Source organism: Macaca fascicularis, chromosome X, assembly GCF_037993035.2.
Source record: "Macaca fascicularis isolate 582-1 chromosome X, T2T-MFA8v1.1".
Taxonomy (NCBI): domain Eukaryota; kingdom Metazoa; phylum Chordata; class Mammalia; order Primates; family Cercopithecidae; genus Macaca; species Macaca fascicularis.
Genome location: NC_088395.1, coordinates 122,485,792 through 122,512,601, shown reverse-complemented (window position 1 = coordinate 122,512,601; position 26,810 = coordinate 122,485,792). Strand labels below are relative to the sequence as shown.

General features: G+C 38.8%; 1 pseudogene; it reads right to left on the bottom strand.

The window, feature by feature from the left end:
• Nucleotides 1–6,526: 6,526 nt before the first annotated feature.
• Nucleotides 6,527–26,810, bottom strand: part of LOC102139251 (aldo-keto reductase family 1 member B1-like) — a 60,849-nt pseudogene continuing 40,565 nt past the window's right edge.

The window sequence follows — 26,810 nt, the reverse complement described above, 5'->3', positions numbered from 1 at the left end:
AATGATATATTTCACAGAACTAGAAAAAAGTTACGTTAAAATTTATATAAAACCACAAAAGAGCCTGAATAATTAAGGTAATCCTAAGCAAAAAAAGAGCAAAGAAGGAGAAATTATGCTACTTGACATACAACTATATGACAAAGCTATAGTGACCAAAAAAGCATGGTGCAAATACAAAAACAGACACATAGACAAGTGGAACAGAATAGAGAGCCCAGTCCTTAGGCTACACAACTGCAATCATTTGATCTACAATAAATTGAGAAAAATAAGCAATGGGGAAAGGACTTTCTATTCAATAAATGGTGTTGGAATAACTGCCTGGACATGTGTGGAAGATGGAAACTAAACCTCTTTTTTACAATATAAAAAATCAACTCAAGATGGATTAAATACTTAAATGTAAAGCCCAAAACTATAAAATCCCTGAATGATAATGTAGGCAATACCATACTGAACATAGGCTCTGGCAAATATTTCATAACAAAGATGCCAAAAGCAGTTGCAACAAAAGCAAAAATTGACACATGGGATCTAATTGAACTAAAGAGCTACTGCACAGCAAAAGAAACTATCATCAGAGTAAACAGACAATCTACAGAATGGGGGAAAATGTTCACAAACTGCATCTGACAAAGGACTAATATCCAGAATCTATAAGGAACTTAAACAAACCAACAAGCAAAAACAAACAATCCCATTAAAAATGGGGGAAAAAAACATAGACAGACAATTCTTAAAAGAATACATACATATGGCAAACAAACATGAAAAAATGTTCAACATCAATAATTATCACAAAAATGCAAATCACAACCACAATGAGATACCATCTCAGTCAGAATAACTACTATTAAAAAGTAAAATATAACAGATGCTGTTGAGGTTGTGGAGAAAAAGGAATGATTAGAGCCTTTTGGTCAGAGTGTAAATTAGCTTAACCACTGAAGAAAGCAGTGTGGCAATTCCTCGAAGAGCCAAAAACAGAACTACTTTTCAACCCAGCAATTTATTACTGTATGTATACCCAAAGGAATATAAATAATTCTATCATAAGGGCACATGCACACATATGTTTACTGCAGCACTATTCACAATAACAAAGGCATGGGATCAACCTAAATGCCCATCAATGGAAGACTGGATTTAAAAAATGTGGTACATATACAACATGGAATACCATGCAGCCATAAAAAAGAATAAGGCTATGCCCTTTTTAGGAAAATAGATGAAGCTGGAGGCCATTATTCTTAACAAACTAACACAGGAACAGAAAACCGAATACTACGTGTTCTCACTTGTAAGTGGAAGCTAAACAATAAGACCACATGGATACATATGGGGGAATAGCAGACACTGGGGCCTTTCAGAGGATGGAGGATGGGGGAGGTTGAGGAAAGAAAAGGGAAGAGTTGGGAGGACTTTGTCTTGTATCTAGGATGCTAGCTCAGCCAAAGCAGGATAGGGCAGCAGACAGAGTCATGAGGCCTCTGTTCTAGTTCCTAGCTCCCAGAAGGCATTTCTAAACAAAACCTAAGCCAGAGCGAAAGCTGCTGCCTTGAAAGAAAAGGCCTAGTAATGGAAGCTTTCATCAACTGCTACATGAAGAGCACTTAGGCTCTAAATAACCAACAATGATACTCAGTTACTATGTCCAGGGTGTTGGTGAGCCTCTAAGACTTGCTAACTTCGGATACCAGAAGGGCAACTAGGGGTTAAAGCAATAAACATGCCCTTCAGGTCCCTGATTCCAGCACTAACCACTTGGGTAGCATTTCCGGAACCTGCTCTGGGGCAGAGAAGAGCCACTACCCTGAAAGGTAAATCTCAATCCAGAAAGCATTTCTGAAAATCTGACTTAAGAGACCTTTGAACTTAAGGAAATATCAGCAGTAGTCTGACAGTACTCCACATGGCCTGGGGTGGCGATGGCTATGAGGTGAGTCTTTTTTGCCTTTGGAAAAAAAAAATGGAAAGGACTGCTTCGTAGTGTCAGTGCCAGCACACTCCTAATACAATAGAATACCAGGTAGACTTCTAAGATTTTTGGCTCTAGTCCCTGACTCCCAGATGGCATTTCTGGACCCATCAGGGTCTGAAGGGCCTCGCCACCCTGAAGGGAAGGACACTTTGGCTGGCTTTGCTACCTGCTGATTGTGCAGCCCCTATAGCCTTAACCAAGCATAGGCAGTAGTCAGGGAATGTATAGCATTCCTTGGGCAAGAACCAGTGTTGTGCTGGGTTCAGATCTGACCCGGCACAGTCATAGTGGCCGTGGCCACATGAGTGCTTGTGTTACTCTACCTCCAGATTTAAGTGGCCCAGAACAGAGACAGAGCCTCTGTATGTTTGGGAGAATGTGAAAGAAGGTAACAAAGATATCTGTCTCATAATCCAGAGAATTCTCCCGGACCTTGTCCAAGACCATCAAGGTGGTACATGTATGAGTCTTCAAGAACCACAGCATTACTGAGCTTGAGGTGCACCTTAAAGCAGACACAACTTAGATCACAATGCCCAGGTCCTTTGAAATATCCGAAAGGCCTTCCCAAAAAAGGATGGCTAAAAATAAGTCCAGACGGTAAAGACTAATGTAAATACCTAAAGTTTCAATGCCCAGACACTGAAGAACATTTAGTACCATCAGTACCATCCAGGAAAACATGACCTCACCAAATGAACTAAATAAGGCACCAGGAATCCATCCTGAGAAACAGAGATATGTGACCTTTCAAAAAAGAATTTGAACTAGCTGTGTTTGAGAAATTCAAAGAAATTCAAGAAAACACAGAGAAGTAATTCATAATTCTGTCAGATATATTTAAGGAAAAGATTGAAATAATTTAAAATATTTGAGCAGAAATTCTGAGCTGAAAATGCAATAATAGTGAGGAATGTATCAGTCACTTAATAGCAAAATTAACCAACCAAAGGAAGAACTGGTGAACTTGAAGACAGCCTGTTGAAAATACACAATCAGAGGAGACAAAAAAAGAATAAACAATGAAGCACAGCAACAGGATCTAGAATATAGCCTCAGAAGGGGATATCTAATAGTTATTGGCTTTGAAGAGGAAGTAAAGAAAGAGATAGGGTAGAAAGTTTATTCAAAGAGATAATAACAGAGAACTTTCCAAACCTAGAGAAAGATATCAACATTCAAGTACAAGGATGTTATAGAACACCAAGCAGATTTAACCAAAAGAAGACTATCTCAAGGCAATTAATAACCAAACTCCCAAAGGTCAATAATAAAAAAAGAACTCTAGAAACAGCAAGATAAAAGAAAAAAATAACATAAAATAGAGTACTAATACATCTGGCAGCAGACATTACAGTTGAAAACTCACAGGCCAGGAAAGAGTGGCATAACATATTTAAAGTGTTGAAGGGAAAAACTTTTACCCTAAAATAGTATATCTTGCAAAAATATTATTAAAACTTGAAGAAGAAATACTTTCCCAAACAAACAAAACCTGAGGGATTTTATCAATACCAGACCTGTCTTACAAGAAATGCTACAGGAAGCAAATCAATAAGAAAGAAAAGGACATAAATGAGCAATGTGTAATCACCTGAAAGTGCAAACTCACTGGTAATATTAAGTGCACAGAAAAACACAAAATATTGTAACACTGTAACTGTAATGTGTAAACTATTCTTATCCTAAGTAGAAAGAAAAAATGATAAGCCAATAAAAAAAACTATGAAAAAATTTCAAAACTCAGGAAGTACAATAAGACATAAACAGAAACAACCAAAAGTTAAAAAGTGGAGAGACACAGTTAAAGAGTTGAACTTTTACTACTTTTCTTTGTGTGTTTGTTTGTTTATGCAATAAATGTTAAGTTGTCGTTAGTTTAAAATAACGGGTTATAACAGTATTTGCAAGCCTCATGGTTACCTCAAATCAAAAAATACACAATGAATACACAAAAATAAAAAGCAAGAAATGAAAGCATACCACCAGAGAAAATAACCTTCACAAAAGTGAAGACAAGAAGAAAGAAAAGAAGGAAGAAAAGACTGCAAAACAGCCATAAAACAATTTTAAAATTATCAATAATAAAATTAAATGTAAATGAATTACATTCTCCAATCAAAAGACATAGAGTGGTTAAATGGACTTAAAAAAACAAGACCCATTGATCTGTTATTAAACACAGATGAGATCAAAACCATAAACTCAATGAAGGAATTTGTAAAAGAGACATGCATGAAACAAAGTGAATTAGAAAGGATAAAACTGTAACTACATCTACATCTTTATCTACAACTATCCATAAATAAAACAAACAGGAATGTGCAAATAAGCCAAATAAATTTTTATTATATATTAAATATTAAATGTTTAAAGTAAATAAAGGGGTTTTCTTTTCTTTACCATTTATATAGCCTTTTATTCTAGCACTAGAAACATATTTTACATACCATTGTAGCTCTGGAATTTTATTGGAATTGTATTACAGGTATGCATATATATTCTCTGGGAGAGAATAGGCATCAGTACAATATAGTTTTCCAATCCAGAAAAAGGAATCTCCACTTAATCACTTTTCTTTTCTGAGATAGAGTCCTACTCTGTCACCCAGGCTGGAGTGCCATGGCGTGACCTCAGCTCACCAGGACCTCCACCTCCCAGGTTCAAGCGATTCTCATGCCTCAGCCTCCCGAGTAGCTAAGATTACAGATGTGTACCACCACAACCAGCTAATTTCTGTATTTTTTGTAGAGAGAGGGTTTCTCCATGTTGGTCAGGCTGGTCTCGAACTCCTGGCCTCATGTGATCTGCCCACCTTGGACTCCCAAAGTGCTGGAATTACAGTCGTGAACCACTGCGCCCAGCCAATCATTTTTTCATGTACATCCATAAGGCCTAATAGTTTTCCCATAAAGGTCTCTGCACATTGATGCATACATTGATCTTATTTTAAATAAGATTTTCTCCATTATATGTGCTAATTTCTTATTGTAGGTATACAATAAAACTGAAATTTTGCCTTGTATTTTGCAACTGGAAATGTTATCGAATTTTTATTTTCCCCAATGAGTTTTTTACATGATTCTCTGAATTTTACTAAGAAGCAATCTTATGATTGTAAATAGTGATAATTTTGTGTCCTCCTTTCTAATATACATACTTTATTCTCCTTTTGTCACATTAAGTAGAATATCTAGAAAAAATATTGAAATCATGGTAGTAGAAACAGATTTTATTGAAATATCTCCAATTTTTTACCATCAGACATAAACTTATGTATTGACTGGAGAATATTTTATCATATTATGGAAATTATTTTTGGTTTTCTTTATATATATATATATATTTAGGGGTTATAAGTGCAGATTTTTTACATGTATATATTGTGTAATGGTGAAGTATGACCTTTTAGTCTATGCATCACTTGAATAGTGAAAGTTGTACCCAATAGGTAATTATTCAACCTTCATCCCCAACCCACACTTTTACCTTTTGTAGTCTCCAATGTCTATTTTTCCACTCTGTACATTCTTGTGTAGATATTATGTAAATTTATTTATATTCCTAGTTAAGAGTTTGGTTTCTTGCTTTTTAAAATTTAGGACACATGTAGAATTTTAATTAACTATCTATTTAATCCTCTTTTTAAAATTGCTTTTCTTGTATCTATTTATGGTATATTTATGGTATATAACATATGCACTGCAGAATAATTAAATCAAGCTAATTAACATACACATTACCTCATTTTTTTGTTGTTAGAACATTTAAAATCTATTCTCTTAGCAATTTTCAAGTATATAATATATTGTCATTAACTATAGTCAACATGGTGTGCAACCAACGTCTTGCACATTAACTTATTCCTCCTGTCTAACTGAAATTTTGTATCTTTCAAGCAACATCTCTTCAATCCCCCTACCTCTTAGTCTCTATTAACCACCATTTTACTCTCTCATTCTGTGAGTTTGACATTTTCAGATTCCACATATCAGCGAGATCATAAAGTCTCTCTGTTCCTGGCCTATTGCATTTAACATAATGTCCTTGAGATTCATTAATGTCATCCCAAATGACATGATTTCTGTTTTTATGGCTGAATACTATTCCATAATGTATATTTATCACATTTTCTTTCATCCATTTATCTGTTTGGGTTTTTTCCCAAGCTCACAAAAACACTTTTTATTTGAGGCAAAAAGAAGTCTTGCTGAAAGGATTACAATTCCGAGCAGTCAAATCCCAACTGTTAGTTGCACTATTTTGACCTTGTAGATTTTGTTTCTCCTTAGTCATAAAAGGACATTCAGGTTGTACTTTCCCCAGCTGGGCAAAAAAGGGGGCAAAGAAAACTGGAAGAAACTTCTACTCTATGGGTACTGCTCTTCAGACCCAACATCAAGCCAGGCAAGCCCTCGCTATTCAATCAATAGATTGCTGTTTCACCATTGAGTGTCACAGGCTATATTACATTGGCAAGAAAAAAAATGAGGCAGGAAAAACAGATGTAGGTCAATTGGAGATCAGCAGGCATCCACAGCTTCAAAATTCATCCTAAAAGTGGTAATCCTTGCGGAAGGCCCAGATTACCAAGGCACAGTTTCTGTTGTAGCTAAGTAAGGTGGTCATATCCTTGCTGCTCAGTTCAAAGTAAAAGACCTTAAAGTTCTCTGCAATGCATTTTTGTGTCACAGACTTGGGATTCACTACCGAGTTTCTCTGAATTGGAAATCAAATCAGAACCTGAGCTGTAATTTTAATGTGCTTGACTGTGATCACCTTGATCCTGTCATCCTCCAGGATGGAAGGGTCCTGGAGCTTTCCGAGGCCCTGTCTGGAGAGTCAAGGGGGTTATAGGCAGTCACCATGATGCCTTTGGACTGGCAGTACTGGATTAACTTCTTTTGAGTTAGGGATGTGTAGAGCTCAATCTGTTTAACCACTAGCTGATACTTTAAACCACGTTTGTTTAAGATCCTCCTGACGTGAAAATAGTTGAAGTTGGAGATGCCAATAGCTTTCACCAACCCTTCATTCACCTAGGTTGATTCCATATCTTGTTCCATATCTTGGCTACTGGGAATAATGCTGCATTGATCACGGGAGTGCAGTTATCTCTTTGCGTTTCTGATTTCTTTTTGATATATACACAGTAATGGTGTTGCTGGATCATATAGTAGTTCTATTACTAATTTTTTGAGTAAATTTCATTCTCTTTTCTATAATGACTGTACTAATTTACAGTATTTCTACCAACAAGGCACCATGACTCCTTTTCCCCATGTTTTCACCAACACTTGTTATCTTTCCTATTTTCTATAATAGTCATTTTAATAGGCATGAAATTTTTCTTATGGTTTTGATGTGTTTTTCCCTGATGATTAGTCATGTTAAGAATTTGTTGATATACCTGTTGAGCATTTGTCTTATTTTGAGAAATGTCTGTTCAGGTTCCTTTCCCATTTTTAATCAAGTTGCTTTATTACTGTTGAGTTCCTTATGTATTTCAAATGTTATTAGCCCTTTATCAAATGTGTAGTTTGCAAATATATTATCTCATTCAGTAGATTGTCTCTTTATCCTGTTCATTGTTTTCTTCTGTGGAGAAGCTTTTTAGTTTAATGTAATCCCATTTTTCTATTTTTACTTTTGTTGCCTGTGCTTTCAGAGTTACATCCAAAAAATCATAGCCCAGAACAATTTCATAGAGGTTTCTTTCTCCTTTTTAAAAAACAACTTTTATTTTTGGTTCAGGGGTACATGTGAATATTTGTTACAAAGGTAACCTTGTGTCATGGGGGTCTGTTGTACAGATTATTTCATCACCAAGGAATTAAGCCCAGTAACTAATAGTTACCTTTTCTGCTCCACTTCCTCCTCCCACCCTCCACCTTCAAGTAGATCCCAGTGTGTTGTTCCTTTCATTGTATTCATGAGTTCCCATCATTTAGCTCCCAGTTAAAAGAGAGAATGTGTGGTATTTGGTTTTCTGTTCCTGTGGTAGTTTGCTGAGGATAATAGCCTCTGGCTCCATCCATGCTCCTGCAAAAGACATGATCTCATTCTTTTTATGACTGCATAGTATTCCATGGTGTATATGTACCATGAACTCTGTCTTGATGGCCATTTAGATTGATTCAATTTTTTACTATTTTGAATAGTGTTGCAATGAACATTTGCAAGATTATGTCTTTATGGTAAAATGATTTCTATTCCTCTGGGTATATACCCAGTGATGGGATTGCTGGGGTTTAATGGTAGTTCTGTTTTTAGCTCTTTGAGGAATCACTGTACTGCTTTCCACATGATTGAACTAATTTGCACTCCCATCAACAGTGTGTAAGTGTTTTCTTTGAAACCTTGAACTAGCTCTTTGATTCCATAAAGAGACTAATTTTCAAGGATGTGCTCCCCCTTCTTTTTATAATTATCAAAGAAAATTGCATATATTATTGCATATTCTAGTGTATTGATGACAAAAATCAAAGAGCTTCAGTGGAAGAAGAAGTACTTCAGTTGAAAATAGTTTATTATTTTATTAAAAGTGGCCATTGGAGTTCAGCATTTTGACAGCCTATAGGATGAGATTATAGCAGATGCCAGGCTCTTATAGTATGAAATATTTAGTCAATTCTGACCAAACATTATCAAAAATTAGGTTATTTCAGAGAAAAATCATCCTAACAACATGTTCATTTTACACCATGAAGACAAAATAAATGGGATTTTGATTTTATATGAAAATAGGAAGTTACTAGTTGATTTTCTCTGCAAATTAATTTATCTCTCTTTTTCTTGACCTGAAATCTTTATTTTCCTTTAAGAAATTATCTCTTCCTCCTCCTACCACCTCCGTTCATATGATTTTTTTAAATTTTTGATTTACATACATTATTGGGGGAATAGGTGGTGTTTGATTACATGAGTAAGTATTTTAGTGGTAATTTCTGGGATGTTGGTGCACCCATCACTTGAGCAGTATATACTGCACACAATTTATACTCTTTTATCCCTCATCCCTGCTGAGAACAGCTCAGTCATGGAGACCCTAACCCAGCAGTGCTTGAGGAAATAAAGACACACACAGAAATATGGAGTGTGGAGTGGGAAATCAGGGGGCTGACAGCCTTCAGAGCTGAGAGCCATGAACAGAGTTTTACCCACATACTCATTGATAGCAAGCCAGTGATAAGCATTGTTTCTATACATTATAGATTAACTAAAACAGGAAACAAAGGGATGGGTCAAAACAAAGGGATGGGCTCTGGCTAGTTATCAGCAGCAGGAACATGTCCTTAAGGCACAGATTGCTTGTGCTATTGTTTATGGCTTAGGAATGCCTTAAGCAGTTTTCCACCCTGAGTGGGCCAGGCGTTCCTTGCCCTCATTCCGGTAAACCTACAGCCTTCAGCGTGGGTGTCATGGCCATCATGAACCTGTCACAGTGCTGCAGAGATTTTGTTTATGGCCAGTTTTGGGGCCTGTTCCAAACACGTTCCCCCTTTTTGTTTTTGAAAGACAATAAAAGCAAAGGCAGCTTTATCACAGTGAGTTACTTCTTGCAGGAGTCGGGATCCACATCTGCAGACTATACGAAGAAAAAAACACACGTTAAAAGCACAATCATCATTGAAATTACAGAGCTTCCAAGTGTTTTTATGTATTTTAATGGGTTACTAGCTGCTAATCTGTCTACAGCTCCTTCAACCACTCCAGTTCCTGGCATTAAGCTCAGGTGTGTCTGGGATGCTTTAAATATTTGTTCTTTTAATTTTGCAATATCCAAAGACAAGGCAAGTTTATAGAGTGTGCTTCTAGATCCTTTTTTATTCTTTCACAAATATTGATCTTATTAAGAGCCACTAATAGTTTCCACAAATCCTTACATTTAGCTTCTACAGCAGACCACATCATTTGAGGTTGAGCTGCCACTATACCGCAATGTTTCCAGAAAATAGGAACTCTTGCCGTACACCTTACAAGTTCTACCATCTGACTATTTTGTTCAGACCAGCTGAACATAGTGTGGCCATGGCACATAGACTGAGAGGTACAATTCAAGCTAACTGTCCCCTTAGGGGACCAACCAATAATGATTCCATAGGAATCATTGTGCAGCACCTCTGCCTGTTATGCAAAGCAATATTCCCAAACAAGTACGTTCATTATTTCTGGCCAGGTCCAATTCTGTTTACAAATAGGTTTTTGAGGGTGGTATGCCTCAATTATAGGAGCAGATTTATTATGGTAAATACTGAGATCAGAAAGCATGTGTTACTGTGTCATAAAGTGATTACATCCAGGCATTATTGCCAGTCAAGATTGACAGCGAAGGGGTAGGCAACTAGTGGCTTTTCCCAAACAGATAGGTGGATGTTCAAATCCTAAAGAAATATTCATAACAGTTCCTTCCTCATGTGGGTGAGATGGGCCTCTATCATCTGTAGGACCAAGCATCCAAGAGCTATCATTAGTGTGTACCTCCACTGGGGGATCCAGCCAAGTTACAGGCCATAGAAGTGGTGGAAAAGGTAAATATGCCCAATAGGTGTAATTGTTCTCTGTGTCAGCCATTGCTAAAGGAATACTTATGGCAATGGTGATGCCTGCTATCATAGCTATCATTAAATTATTCATTGTGACTGGTTGTTCCGTTTTCCTCAGGTTTTCTTCCACCATCTGTGACAGCTTCTTGATCTGTCACAAGGTAGGTGGCTGTGTTTAATGGGTGTTGCTCATGACACTTGGGGTTCTCCTCAGCATCAGTCTCAACATGGCTGCAACCAGGGGGTCCTTGGGATCCTTCCAGAATCTCTTCCTCGGCATCTGGCTCATCATAAGGTTTCAGGTGTCTTGATGGTATCCAAATCAGCTGCTGTTTCTGGCCTGGAGAAACACAAGCATAACCTCTACCCTAAGTTATTATTTTACTTATTGCCCAACTTTTTGTTATCAGATCTGTCCACCAAACTAGTTTTTCTGCTCTGTCTTTGCAGCTGGTTTCTGTAAATGCTGTTTAGCTGCTGATAGCATCTGGCCTTTAGTCAGGCTTAAAAAATTTAAAGTCAATAATGCTAGATTCAATTGCATATGGGGTGTCCCATAGTCCTTGTTTCCCCCTTTTTGCTTTTGCAACTGCTGTATCAGGAAGAGATTCGTTCTTTCCACTATGGCTTTTCATTGAAAATTATATGGCATACCAGTAATGTATTTAATATTCCATATAGAGAAAAATGTAGCTAGAGCTTGGTTAGTATAGCCTGGGGCATTGTCCGTTTTGATAGAAGTTGTAATGCCCATCACTGCAAAACACTGCAAGAGGTGATGTTTAACACAGGCAGAAGACTCTCCTGATTGGGATGTAGCCCAGACAAAGTCAGAAAACTGTCCACACATACATGTAAATAAGCTAGTATCCCAAATGAGGGGACATGGGTGACATCCATTTGCCAAAGAGAATTAGGTTCCAATTCCCGAGGATTAACTCCTCATGTAAAAGACGAGGAAAGCACCATTTGGCAAGTTGGGCATCACTGGATAATATCTTTAGCTTCTTTCCACGTAATACTGTATCTGCGTTTGAGACCAGAGGCATTAACACAGGTTAAATTGTGAAAGTGTCTGGCATTAGATATTGCAGTAGCAACTAGGCAATCAGCCATTTGACTCCCTGCAGTGGAAGGTCCTGGAACAGGTGTATGAGCTCTAATATGAGCAATGTAAAAATGGTGCACTCTGCTCTTAACTGCTGTTTGCAATTGGGTAAATAAAGTCTTTAGTTGTTCATCCATATGAAATTGTAACTGAGCATTTCAATTAATTGTGTGGAATGAATCATGTATGAAGAATCAGAAATCATATTAATAGGCATATCAAATGCAGTCCATACCTCAATTACAGCTACAAGCTCTGCTTTATGAGCTGAGGTTTAGAACTTCTGAAAAACTTTACCTTTCAATACAGAATAAGAAGCTTTACAACTACTAGACCCATCTGTGAAGATATTCTCAGCACCTTAAATTGGTTTAAATTTATTTATTTTAGGGAGATTCCAATTAGTTAATTTCAAAATTTGAAATAATTTTGTTTTAGGAAAATGATTGTCGAGAATACCCACAAAGTCAGCTAAATGGGTTTGCTAAGTAAGACTATTTATAAAAGCTTGCTGTTTGTGTGCCTTCGTGAGAGGGACAATAATTTTTCCAAGATCATATCCATGTAATTTAACAATCCAAGTTCTCTCACTTCCTATCATACTAGCCAGTTGATCCAAATAAGAAGTTAGAGTCCATGAATTAGTATGTGGAAGAAAAAGCCATTCTACTAAGTCCTGCTCTTGGACAATAACATCAGTAGGTGAAGGCCAAATTGGAAAAATTAGCAAAACTAGAGTCTTCTCTGGATATATTCTATTTATTTGAGCTTTATGGACTTCCTTTTCAATCAGCTGTAACTCTGCCTCAGCATCCTTTGTTAAATGCAGAGGCTTGTGAGACTAGGATCTCCTCTAAGGATAGAAAATAGATTACTCATGGCATAGGTAGGAATGCCTAGAGCAGATTGTTTCCAATTAATGGCCCCTATTAATTTTTGAAAGTCATTTAATGTTTTCAATTGATTCCTATGTACACTTACCTTCTTGGCACTATTGTAGTGTCATTTACTAAGGTCCCCAAGTAAGAGGAAGAAGTAATAGTCTGAATTTTGTCAGGAGCTATAATTAAACCAGCATGAGAAATCGAGTTTTGGAAGTGATCATAACATTAGAGTAATATTACTCAGGAGGGGGCAGAACAAAGTATATCATCCATATAATGAATAATGTAACACTGTGAAAATTTTTTACGAGTAGGTTCAATTGCTTGCCCTACATACACCTGGCAAATTGTTGGACAGTTTAATATGCTTTATGGCAACTCTTTCCAATGAAAATGCTTAGCAGGATGCAGGTTGTTTACTTCAGGAATTATAAATGCAAACCGTTGACAGTCTTGCTCAGCTAAGGGGATAGTAAAGAAAGAGTCTTTTAAATCTATGACTATTAAAGGCAAGTTTTTGGAACCTGAGCAGGAGGAGTCAATCCTGTCTGTAATGTACACATGGGTTGTATAACTGAATTAATGACTCTAAGGTCTGTCAACATTCTCCATTTACCTGATATTTTCTTAATTACAAAAACTGGAGAATTCCAGGGGGAAAATGTTGGAACAATGTGTCCTTTTCCTAATTGTTCAGTAACGAAGTCCTCTAAAGGCTCCAGTTTCTCTTTACTTAGTGGTCATTGTTCTACCCAAATTAGCTTATCTGTTAACCATTTTATTTTATTTTATTTTATTTTATTTTATTTTATTTTATTTTATTATTATGCTTTAAGTTCTAGGGTACATATGCACAACATGCAGATTTGTTACATATGTGCAATGTGCCATGTTGGTGTGCTGCACCCATTAACTCGTCATTTACATTAGGTATATCTCCTAATGCTATCCCTTCCGCCAACCCCCTTGCCACAATAGGCCCCAGTGTGTAATGTTCCCCTTCCTGTGTCCAAGTGATCACATTGTTCAATTCCCACCTATGAGTAAGAGCAGGTGGTGGTAGGTTTTCTGTTCCTGCGATAGTTTGCTGAGAAGGATGGTTTCCAGCTGCATCCATGTCCCTACAAAGGACACGAACGCATCCTTTTTTATGGTTGCATAGTATTCCATGGTGTATATGTGACACATTTTCTTTTTTTTTTTTTTATTTTTATACTTTAAGTTCTAGGGTACATGTGCATAACGTGCAGGTTTGTTACATATGTATACTTGTGCCATGTTGCTGTGCTGCACCCATCAACTCGTCAGCACCCATCAACTCGTCATTTACATCAGGTATAACTCCCAATGCAATCCCTCCCCCCTCCCCCCTCCCCATGATAGGCCCCGGTGTGTGATGTTCCCATTCCTGAGTCCAAGTGATCTCATTGTCAGTTCCCACCTATGAGTGAGAACATGCGGTGTTGGTTTTGTGTTCTTGTGATAGTTTGCTAAGAATGATGGTTTCCAGCTGCATCCATGTCCCTACAAAGGACACAAACTCATCCTTTTTGATGGCTGCATAGTATTCCATGGTGTATATGTGCCACATTTTCTTAATCCAATCTGTCACTGATGGACATTTGGGCTGATTCCAAGTCTTTGCTATAGTGAATAGTGCCGCAATAAACATACGTGTGCATGTGTCTTTTTAGCAGCATGATTTATAATCCTTTGGGTATATATCCAGTAATGGGATGGCTGAGTCATATGGTACTTCTAGTTCTAGATCCTTGAGGAATCGCCATACTGTTTTCCATAATGGTTGAACTAGTTTACAATCCCACCAACAGTGTAAAAGTGTTCCTATTTCTCCACATCCTCTCCAGCACCTGTTGGTTCCTGACTTTTTAATGATCACCATTCTAACTGGTGTGAGATGGTATCTCATTGTGGTTTTGATTTGCATTTCTCTGATGGCCAGTGATGATGAGCATTTTTTCATGTGTCTGTTGGCTGTATGAATGTCTTCTTTTGAGAAATGTCTGTTCATATCCTTTGTCCACTTTTTGATGGGGCTGTTTGTTTTTTTCTTGTAAATTTGTTTGAGTTCTTTGTAGGTTCTGGATATTAGCCCTTTGTCAGATGAGTAGACTGCAAAAATTTTCTCCCATTCTGTAGGTTGCCTGTTCACTCTGATGGTAGTTTCTTTTGCTGTGCAGAAGCTCTTTAGTTTAATGAGATCCCATTTGTCAATTTTGGCTTTTGCTGCCGTTGCTTTTGGTGTTTTAGACATGAAGTCTTCGCCCATGCCTATGTCCTGAATGGTACTACCTAGGTTTTCCTCTAGGGATTTTATGGTATTAGGTCTAACATTTAAGTCTCTAATCCATCTTGAATTAATTTTCATATAAGGAGTAAGGAAAGGATCCAGTTTCAGCTTTCTACTTATGGCTAGCCAATTTTCCCAGCACCATTTATTAAATAGGGAATCCTTTCCCCATTTCTTGGTTTTCTCAGGTTTGTCAAAGATCAGATGGCTGTAGATGTGTGGTTTATTTCTGAGGACTCTGTTCTGTTCCATTGGTCTATATCTCTGTTTTGGTACCAGTACCATGCTGTTTTGGTTACTGTAGCCTTGTAGTATAGTTTGAAATCAGGTAGCGTGATGCCTCCAGCTTTGTTCTTTTGACTTAGGATTGTCTTGGAGATGAGGGCTCCTTTTTGGTTCCATATGAACTTTAAAGCAGTTTTCCCCGATTTTGTGAAGAAAGTCACTGGTAGCTTAATGGGGATGGCATTGAATCTATAAATTACCTTGGGCAGAATGGCCATTTTCACAATATTGATTCTTAATATCCATGAGCATGGTATGTTCTTCTATTTGCTTCGATCCTCTATATTTCACTGAGCAGTAGTTTGTAGTTCTCCTTGAAGACGTCCTTTACATTGCTTGTAAGTTGGATTCCTAGGTATTTTATTCTCTTTAAAGCTATTGTGAATGGAAGTTCATTCATGATTTGGCTCTCTGTTTGTTTGTTACTGGTGTAGAAGAATGTTTGTGATTTTTGCACATTTATTTTGTATCCTGAGACTTTGCTGAAGTTGCTAATTAGCTTAAGGAGATTTGGGGCTGAGACCATGGGGTTTTCTAAATATACAATCATGTCATCTGCAAACTGGGACAATTTGACTTCTTCTTTTCCTACCCGAATACACTGTATTTCTCTCTCTTGCCTGATTGCCCTAGCCAGAACTTCCAACACTATGTTGAATAGAAGTGGTGAGAGAGGGCATCCCTGTCTTGTGCCAGTTTTCAAAGGGAATGCTCCCATTTTTGCCCACTCATATGATATTGACTGTGGGTTTGTCATAACTAGCTCTTCTTATTTGGAGATACAATCCATTAATACCAAATTTACTGAGAGCTTTCAGCATGAAGGGCTGTTGAATTTTCACAAAGGCCTTTTTGGCATCTATTGAGATAATCATGTGGTTTTTGTCTTTAGTTCTGTTTATATGCTGGATTACATTTATGGATTTGCATATGTTGAACCAGTCTTGCATCCCAGGGATGAAGCCCACTTGATCGTGGTGGATAAGCTTTTTGATGTGCTGCTGGATTCAGCTTGCCAGTATTTTATTGAGGATTTTTGCATCGATGTTCATCAGGGATATTGGTCTAAAATTCGCTTTTTTTGTTGTATCTTGCCAGGCTTTGGTATCAGGATGATGTTGGTCTCATAAAATGAGTTAGGGAGGATTCCCTCTTTTTCTATTGATTGGAATAGTTTCAGAAGGAATGGTACCAGCTCCTCCTTGTACCTCTGGTAGAATTCGGCTGTGAATCCGTCTGGTCCTGGACTTTTTTTGGTTGGTAGGCCATTAATTATTGCCTCAATTTCAGAGCCTGTTACTGGTCTATTCAGGGATTCAACTTCTTCCTGGTTTAGTCTTGGGAGGGTGTATGTGTCTAGGAATGTATTCATTTTTTTCTAGATTTTCTGGTTTACTTGCATAGGGATGTTTATAGTATTCTCTAATGGTAGTTTGTATTTCTGTGGGGTCAGTGGTGATATCTTCTTTATCATTTTTTATTGCATCTATTTGATTCTTCTCTCTTTTCTTCTTTATTAGTCTTGCTAGCGGTCTATCAATTTTGTTGATCTTTTCAAAAAACCAGCTCCTGGATTCACGAATTTTTTGGAGGGTTTTTTGTGTCTCTATCTCCTTCAGTTCTGCTCTGATCTTAATTATTTCTTGTCTTCTGCTAGCTTTTGAATGTGTTTGCTCTTGCTTCTCTAGTTCTTTTAATTGTGATCTTAGGGTGTCAATTTTTTATCTTTCCTGCTTTCTCTTGTGGGCATTTAGTGCTATAAATTTCCCTCTACACACTGCTTTAAATGTGTCCCAGAGATTCTGGTATGTTGCATCTTTCTTGTCATTGGTTTCAAAGAACATCTTTATTTCTACCTTCATTTCGTTATGTACCTAGTAGTCATTCAGGAGCAGGTTGTTCAATTTCCATGTACTTTAGCAGTTTTGATTGAGTTTCATAGTCCTTGATTGCACTGTAGTCTGAAAGACAGTTTGATATAATTTCTGTTCATATTTTCAGTCTATGTGTGTCTGTGCATGTGAGATGGGTCTCCTGAATACAGCAGACTGATGGGTCTTAACTGTTTATCCAATTTGGCAGTCTGTGTCTTTTAATTGGACAATTTATTCCATTTATATCTAAGGTTAATATTGTTATGTGTGAAAATGATCCTGACATTATTATATTAGCTGGTTATTTTGCTCATTAGTTGATGCAGTTTCTTCCTAGCATCGATGGTCTTTACATTTTGGCATGGTTTTGCAGTGGCTGGTACCGTTTGTTCCTTTCCGTGTTTAGTGCTTCCTTCAGGATCTCTTGTAGGGGAGGCCTGGTGATGACAAAATCTCTAAGGATTTACTTCTTTGTAAAGGATTTTATTTCTCCTTCACTTATGAAACTTAGTTTGGCTAGATATGAAATTCTGGGTTTAAAATTCTTTTCTTTAAGAATGTTGAATATTGGCCCCCACTCTCTTCTGGCTTGCAGAGATGCTGCTGAGAGATCTGCCATTATTCTGATGGGCTTCCCTTTGTGGGTAACCCGATCTTTCTCTCTGGCTGCCCTTAACATTTTTTCCTTCATTTCAACTTTGGTGAATCTGACAATTATGTGTCTTGGAGTTGCTCTTCTTGAGAAGTATCTTTGTGGCATTCTCTGTATATCCTCAATTTGAATGTTGGCCTGCCTTACTAGGTTGGGGAAGTTCTCCTGGATGATATCCTGCAGAGTGTTTTCTAACTTGGTTCCTTTTTCCCCGTCACTTTCAGGCACACCAATCAGATGCAGATTTGCTCTTTTCACATAATCCCATATTTCTTGTAGGCTTTGTTCATTTCTTATTACTCTTTTTTTCTCTACACTTCTCTTCTCACTTCATTTCATTCATTTGATCTTCATTCACTGATGCTCTTTCTTCTAATTGATCAAGTCGGTTACTGAAGCTTGTGCATCTGTCACGTAGTTCTCGTGTCATTGTTTTCATCTCTATCAGTTCTTTTAAAGTCTTCTCTGTATTGATTATTCTAGTTATCCATTCATCCATTCTTTCTTCATGGTTTTTAGTTTCTTTGCGCTGGTTACGTAATTCCTCCTTTAGCTCTGAGAAGTTTGATCGACTGAAGCCTTCTTCTCTCAACTCGTTAAAGTCATTCTCCATCCAGATTTGTTCCGTTGCTGGCAATGAGCTGCATTCCTTTGGAGGGGGAGATGTGCTCTGATTTTTTGAATTTCCAGCTTTTCAGCACTGCTTTTTCCCCATCTTTGTGGTTTTATCTTCCTTTGGTCTTTGATGATGGTGACATACTGATGGGGTTTTGGTGTGGGGTTTTGGTCCTTTCTGTTTGTTAGTTTTCCTTCTAACAGTCAGGACCCTCAGCTGCAGGTCTGTTGGAGTTTGCTTGAGGTCTTCTCCAGACCCTGTTTGCCTGGGTATCAGCAGTGGAGGCTGCAGAAGATAGAATATTGCTGAACAGTGAGTCTTGCTGTCTGATTCTTGCTCTGGAAGCTTTACCTCAGTGGTATACCTAGCCATGTGAGGTGTGAGGTGTCGGTCTGTACCTAGTGAGGGATGTCTGCCAGTTAGGCTACTCAGGGGTCATAGACCCACTTGAGTAGGCAATCTGTCTGTTCTCAGATCTCAACCTCCGTGCTTGGAGAACCACTGCTCTCTTCAAAGCTGTCAGACAGAGACTTTTACATCTGCAGAGGTTTCTGCTGCTTTTTGTTTAGCTATGTCCTGTCCTCAGAGGTGGAGTCTACGGAGGCAGGCAGGCCTCCTTGAGCTGTGTTGGGCTCCACCCAATTCGAGCTTCCTGTTGGCTTTGTTTACCTACTTAAGCCTCAGCAATGGTGGGCGCCCCTCCCCCAGCCTCACTGCTGCCTTGCAGTTAGATCTCAGACTGCTGTGCTAGCAATGAGGGAGGCTCTGTGGGCATGGGACCCTCCCAGCCAGGTGTGGGATATAATCTCCTGGTGTGCCATTTGCTAAGACCCTTGGTAAAGCACAGTATTAGGGTGACAGTTGCCGGAGTTTCCAGGTGTTGTGTGTCTCAATTTCCCTTGACTAGGAAAAGGAATTCCCTTCCCCCTTGCCCTTCCCAGGTGAGGTGATGCCTCGCCCTGCTTCAGCTCTTGCTGGTCGGGCTGCACCTGCAGACCAGCATTGACTGTCCAACATGCTCCAGTGAGATGAACTTGGTACATCAGTTGAAAATGCAGAAATCACCCATCTTCTTTGTCACTCATGCTGGGAGCTGAAGGCTGGAGCTCTTCCTTTTCAGCCATCTTGGGTGCCCCCCAGCCATTTTAAATGTATAGGTTCTGGAGGCTTAACAATGGCCGCCATTGGGAGTGGATCCAAGATGGCCGAATAGGAGCAATTTCAGTCTACAGCTCCCAGGATGAGTGATGTAGAAGGTGGATGATTTCTGCATTTCCAAATGAGATGCTGGGTTCATCTCACTGGGGTGTTTCGGACAGTGGGTGCAGAACAGTAGGTGTAGCCCAACGAGCGTGAGCCAAAGCAAGGCGAGGCATGACCTCACCTGGGAAGTGCAAGGGGTCAGGGAATTCCCTTTCCTAGCCAAGGAAAGCTGTGACAGATGGCATCTGGAAAATCGGGGCACTCCCACCCTAATACTGCACTTTTCCAATGGCCTTAGCAAACTGCACACCAGGAGATTATACCCTGCTCATGGCTCGGAGGGTCCCATGCCCACAGAGTCTCACTCATTGCTAGCACAGCAGTCTGAGATCAAACTGCAAGGCGGCAGTGAGGCTGGGGGAGGGGTGCCCACTGTTGCTGAGGCTTGAGTAGGTAAACAAAGCAGCCAGGAAGCTCAAACTGGGTGGAGCCCAACACAGCTCAAGGAGGCCTGCCTGCCTCTGTAGACTCCACCTCTGGGGTCAGGGAAGAGCCAAAAAAAAAAAAGCAGCAGAAATCTCTGCAGACTTAAATGTCTCTGTCTGACAGCTTTGAAGAGAGTAGTGGTTCTCACAGCAGGTAGTTTGAGATCTGAGATCAGAGAGGCTGCCGCCTCAAGTGGGTCCCTGACCCCCACATAGCCTAACTGGGAGGCACCCCAAGGAGGGGCAGACTGACACCTCACACAGCCAGGTACCCCTCTGAGATGAAGCTTCCAGAGAAACAATCAGGCAGCAACACTCGCTGTTCAGCAATATTCTATCTTCTGCAGCCTCCGCTGCTGATACCCAGGCAAACAGGGTCTGAAGTGGACCTCCAGCAAACTCCAACAGACCTGCAGCTGAGGGTCATGGCTGTTAGAAGGAAAACTAACAAACAGAAAGGACATCCACACCAAAACCCCATCTGTATGTCACCATCATCAAAGACCAAAGGTGGATAAAACCACAAAGAAGGGGAAAAAACAGAGCAGAAAAGCTGAAATTCAAAAAAATCAGAGCACCCCTCCCCCTCCAAAGGAATGCGGATCCTTGCCAGCAATGGAATAAAACTAGATGGAGAATGACTTTGATGAGTTGAGAGAAGAAGACTTCAGTCGATCAAACTTCTCAGAGCTAAAGGAGGAAGTTCGAACCCATTGGAAAGAAGCTAAAAACCTAGAAAAGAGATTAGAAGAATGGCTGACTAGAATAACCAGTGTAGAGAAGTCCTTAAATGACCTGAAGGAGCTGAAACCATGGCACGAGAACTACATGACAAATGCACAAGATTTAGTAGCTGATTTGATCAAGTGAAAGAAAGGACATCAGTGATTGAAGATCAAATGAATGAAATGAAGCAAGAAAAGTAGTTTAGGAAAAAAAGAGTTAAGAGAAACTAACAAAGCTTCCAAGAAATGTGGGACTATGTGAAAAGACCAAATCTATATCTGTTTGGTGTACCTGAAAGTGACAGGGAGAAAGGAACAAAGTTGGAAAACGCTCTTCAGGATATGATCCAGGAGAGCTTCCCCAACCTAGGGAGGCAGGCCAACATTCAAAATCAGGAAATACAGAGAACGCCAGAGATACTCCTCGAGAAGAGCAACTCCAAGACATATAATTGTCAGATTCACCAAAGCTGAAATGAAGGAAAAAATGTTAACGGCAGCCGGAGAGAAAGGTCGGGTTACCAACAAAGAGAAGCCCATTAGACTAACAGCAGATCTCTCAGCAGCATCTCTGCAAGCCAGAAGAGAGTAGGGGCCAATATTTAACATTCTTAAAGAAAAGAATTTTAAACCCAGAATTTCATATCCAATCAAACTAAGATTCATAAGTGAAGGAGAAATAAAATCCTTTACAGACAAGCAAATGCTTAGAGATTTTATCAACACCGGGCCTACCCTACGAGAGATCCTGGTGGAGGACTAAACATGGAAAGGAACAACTGGTACCAGCCACTACAAAAGTATGCCAAATTGTAAAGACCATTGATGCTAGAAAGAAGCTGCATCAACTAATGAGCAAAATAACCAACTAACATCATGACAGCATCAAATTCACACATAAAAATATTAACCTTAAATGTAAATGGATTAAATTCTCCAATTAAAAGACACAGACTGACAAATTGAATAGAGTCAAGACCCACGAGTGTGCTGTATTCAGGAGACACATCTCACATGCAGAGACACACATAGACTCAAAATAAAGGGATGGAGGAAGATCTACCAAGAAAATGGAGAACAAAAAAAGCAGGGAGTGCAATCCTAGTCTCTGATAAAACAGACTTTAAACTATCAAAGATCATAGGAGACAAAGAAGGTCATTACATAATGGTAAAGGGATCAATTCATCAGGAAGAGCTAACTATCCTAAATATATATGGACCCAATACAGGAGCACCCAGATTCATAAAGCAAGTCCTTAGAGACTTACAAAGAGACCTAGACTCCCACACAATAATAATGGGAGACTTTAACACCACATTGTCAGTATTAGACAGATCAAGGAGACAGAAGTTTAACAAGGATATCCAGGAATTGAACTCAGCTCTGCACCAAGCAGACATAATAGACATCTACAGAACTCTCCACCCCAAATCAACAGAATATACATTCTTCTCAGCACCACATCGCACTTATTCCAAATTTGACCACATAGTTGGAAGTAAAGCACTCCTCAGCAAATATGAAAGAACAGAAACTATAACAAACTGTCTCTCAGACCACAATGCAATCAAACTAGAACTCAGGATCAAAAAACTCAGTCAAAACCACTCAACTATATGGAAACTGAACAACCTACTCCTGAATGACTACTGGGTACATAACGAAATGAAGGTAGGAATAAAGATGTTCTTTGAAACCAATGAGAACAAAGACACAACATACCAGAATCTCTGGGACACATTTAAAGCAATGTGTAGAGGGAAATTTATAGCACTAAATGCCCACAAGAGAAGGCAGGAAAGATCTAAAATTGACACCCTAACATCACAATTAAAAGAACTAGAGAAGCAAGAGCAAGCACATTCAAAAGCTAGCAGAAGACAAGAAATAATTAAGATCAGAGCATAACTGAAGGTGATAGAGACACAAAAAAAACCTTCAAAAAATCAATGAATACAGGAGCTGGTTTTTTGAAAAGATCAACAAAATTGATAGACCGCTAGCAAGACTAATAAAGAAGAAAAGAGAGAAGAATCAAATAGATGCAATAAAAAATGATAAAGGGGTTGTCACCACTGATGCTACAGAAATACAAACTACCATTAGAGAATACTATAAACATCCCTATGCAAGTAAACCAGAAAATCTAGAAAAAAAATGAATACATTCCTAGACACATACACCCTCCCAAGACTAAACCAGGAAGAAGTTGAATCCCTGAATAGACCAGTAACAGGCTCTGAAATTGAGGCAATAATTAATGGCCTACCAACCAAAAAAAGTCCAGGACCAGACGGATTCACAGCCAAATTCTACCAGAGGTGCAAGGAGGAGCTGGTACCATTCCTTCTGAAACTATTCCAATCAATAGAAAAAGAGGGAATCCTCCCTAACTCATTTTATGAGACCAACATCATCCTGATACTAAAGCCTGGCAGAGACACACACAAAAAAAGCGAATTTTAGACCAATATCCCTGATTAACATCGACGCAAAAATCCTCAATAAAATACTGGCAAACTGAATCCAGCAGCGCATCAAAAAGCTTATCCGCCATGATCAAGTGGACTTCATCCCTGGGATGCAAGACTGGTTCAACATATGCAAATCCATAAATGTAATCCAGCATATAAACAGAACTAAAGACAAAAACCACATGATTATCTCAATAGATGCAGAAAAGGCCTTCGACAAAATTCAACAGCCCTTCATGCCAAAAACTCTCAATAAATTAGATATTGATGAGATGTATCTCAAAATAATAAGAGCTATTTATGACAAACCCACAGCCAATATCATACTGAATGGGCAAAAACTGGAAGCATTCCCTTTGAAAACCGGCACAAGACAGGGATGCCATTTATTCAGTTAGGAAAAGAGGAAGTCAAATTGTCCCTGTTTGCAGATGACATGATTGTACATTTAAAAAACCCCATCATCTCAGCCCAAAATCTCCTTAAGCTCATAAGCTGTTTCAGCAATGTCTCAGGATACAAAATCAATGTGCAAAAATCACAAGCATTCTTGTACACCAATAACAGACAAAAAGACAGCCAAATCATGAGTGAACTCCCATTCACAGTTGCTTTAAAGAGGATAAAATACCTAGAAATCCAACTTACAAGCTATGTGAAGGACCTCTTCAAGGAGAACTACAAAGCACTGCTCAATGAAATAAAAGAGGACACAAGCAAATGGAGAACATTCCATGCTTATGGATAGAAAGAATCAATATCATGAAAATGGCCATATTGCCCAAGGTAATTTATAGATTCAATGCCATCCCCATCAAGCTACCAATGAATTTCTTCACAGAATTGGAAAAAACTGCTTTAAAGTTCATATGGAATCAAAAAAAGACCCCAAATTGCCAATACAATCCTAAGCCAAAAGAACAAAGCTGGAGGCATCATGCTACCTGACTTCAAACTATACTACAAGACTACAGTAATCAAAATAGCATGGTACTGGTACCAAAACAGAGATGTAGGCCAATGGAAGAGAACAGAGTCTTCAGAAATAATGGCACACATCTACAGCCATCTGATCTTTGACAAACCTGACAAAAACAGAAATGGGGAAAGGATTCCCTATTTAATAAATGGTGCTGGGAAAACTGTCTAGCCACATGTAGAAAGGTGAAACTGGATCCCTTCCTTACACCTTATACAAAAATTAATTCAAGATGGATTAAAGACTTAAATGTGAGACCTAAAACCATAGAAGACCTAGTAGAAGACCTAGCCAATACCATTCAGGACATAGGCATGGGCAAGGACTTCATGTCCAAAACACCAAAAGCAATGGTAACAAAGCTAAAATTGACAAATGGGATCTAATTAAACTAAAGAGCTTCTGCACTGCAAAAGAAACTACCATCAGAGTAAACAGGCAACCTACAGAATGGGAGAAAATGTTTGCAATATGCTCATCTGACAAAGGGCTAATATCCGAAATCTACAAAGAACTCAAACAAATTTACAAGAAAAAAACAAACAACCCCATCAAAAAGTGGGCAAAGGATATGAAGAGACACTTCTCAAAAGAAGACATTTATGTGGCCAACAGACACATGAAAAAATGCTCATCATCACTGGCCATCAGAGAAATGCAAATCAAAACCACAATGAGATACCATCTCACACCAGTTTGAAGGGTAATCATTAAAAAATCAGGAAACAACAGGTGCTGGAGAGGATGTGGAGAAATAGGAACACTTTTACACTGTTGGTGGGACTGTAAACTAGTTCAACCATTGTGGAAGACAGTGTGGCGATTCCTCAAGGATCTAGAACTAGAAATACCATTTGATCCATCTATCCCATTACTGGGCATATACCCAAAGGATTATAAATCATGCTGCTATAAAGACACATGCACACCTATGTTTATTGTGGCACTGTTCACAATAGCAAAGACTTAGATCCAACCCAAATGTCCATCAATGTTAGACTGGATTAAGAAAATGTGGCACATGTGCACCAAGGAATACTATGCAGCCATAAAAAAGGATGTGTTCATGTCCTTTGTAGGGACATGAATGAAGCTGGAAAGCATCATTCTCAGCAAACTATCTCAAGGACAAAATACAAACACTGCATGTTCTCACTCATAGGTGGAAATTGAACAATGAGAACACTGGACACAGGAAGGGAAACATCACACACCGGGGCCTGTCATGTGGTTGGGGCAGGGGAGGGATAGCATTAGATGTACCTAATGTAAATGTCGAGTTAATGGGTGCAGCACACCAACATGGCACATATATACATATGTAAAAAACCTGCATGTTGTGTACATGTATCCTAGAACTTAAAGTATGATAAAAAATATATATACATAATTTAAAAAAAAAAAATGGCCAACATCAAAAATGATATCCTAAACCTTGGTAGGAACTTTGTCATTCCACTTCAAGTGATTCCTTTAAACCTTGCAAATTTTTTCCTAGTCCCATACCAGGGATATACCCCATTTCATGCATCATATATTGACTTTGAGGGCTTATATAATTGCTCAGGAATTAGAACTTGCACTCCCCTTTGTTGTAATAAATCTCCCCTCCCATAAATTTATAGGTACAGAAGTTATAATTGGTTTAATAGTCCTAGGTTGTCCATCGGGCCCTTCACAATGCAAAATATAACTATTTTGATATACTTCAGGGGCTTTACCAACTCCAACCATGTTAAATTGAGCTGGTTGAATTTGCCATCCAGACGGCCAGGGCTGTAGAGAAAAGATTGAAATGTTTGCTCCTGTGTCTACCAAACCTTTTAATTTCTTTTCCTGAAAAGTTATTTCACAGGCAGGACATTTATCAGTAATTTGATTCACCCAATAAGCTGCTTTGTCTTGTTTATTTGTGCTTCTAAATCCTCCTGTTTGTTTAGTTTCACTTTTCCCCATTTTCACATACGGCACAATAAGGATTTGTGCTATATTCTCTCCTGGCTTTGCTTTCCAGGGAACATAAGTAGATATAACAATTTGAATTTCCCCATTGTAATCTGAATCAATGACTCCTGTATGTACTTCCACTCCTTTAAAATTAAATTAGATCTACTTAGAAGTAACCCTACCATCACCACTGGCGTCATCTGACTGGAAACAGCAACATTCTTTAACAGTCCCATTACAAAAGGAGAACCTGGTCTATATTGATTAATAGCTTGCTTAAATTCTTTGAGTAATTTCAAAGGAAAGGCTCAAATGTAGCTATAATATTTCCCTGTTGATCTGGGGGGTGTATCCTAACAAGAAACTGCCAAGCCTTTTTACTACCCTCTCGCCTAGCTTGCTGGATTCCTGCCTGAATAGAACTGAGAGTGGTCACTTGAGGTGCTGCCCGAACAGTCACTAACACAACTACTTTTTGCCCAGTGTCTTCTGGAAAAGAAAGATCTGGAGTGTGAGGCAACTCTTTTTCTTCAAAATAATGAGGGGGTGTAGAAGGGTGGGGATGAACCTCTCCCTCCTTTGCCACTTTAACTTTCCCTGGCAAAGAAACCTGCTCTGTCACCTCTTCTGTTACTTCATTATACTCTCCTTCCTCCTCATCATCAATGTGAAAAGGTTCCAAGGTGGAACAAACCAGAGCCCACACTTGTCCCATTGTTACCCTGATGCTTCCA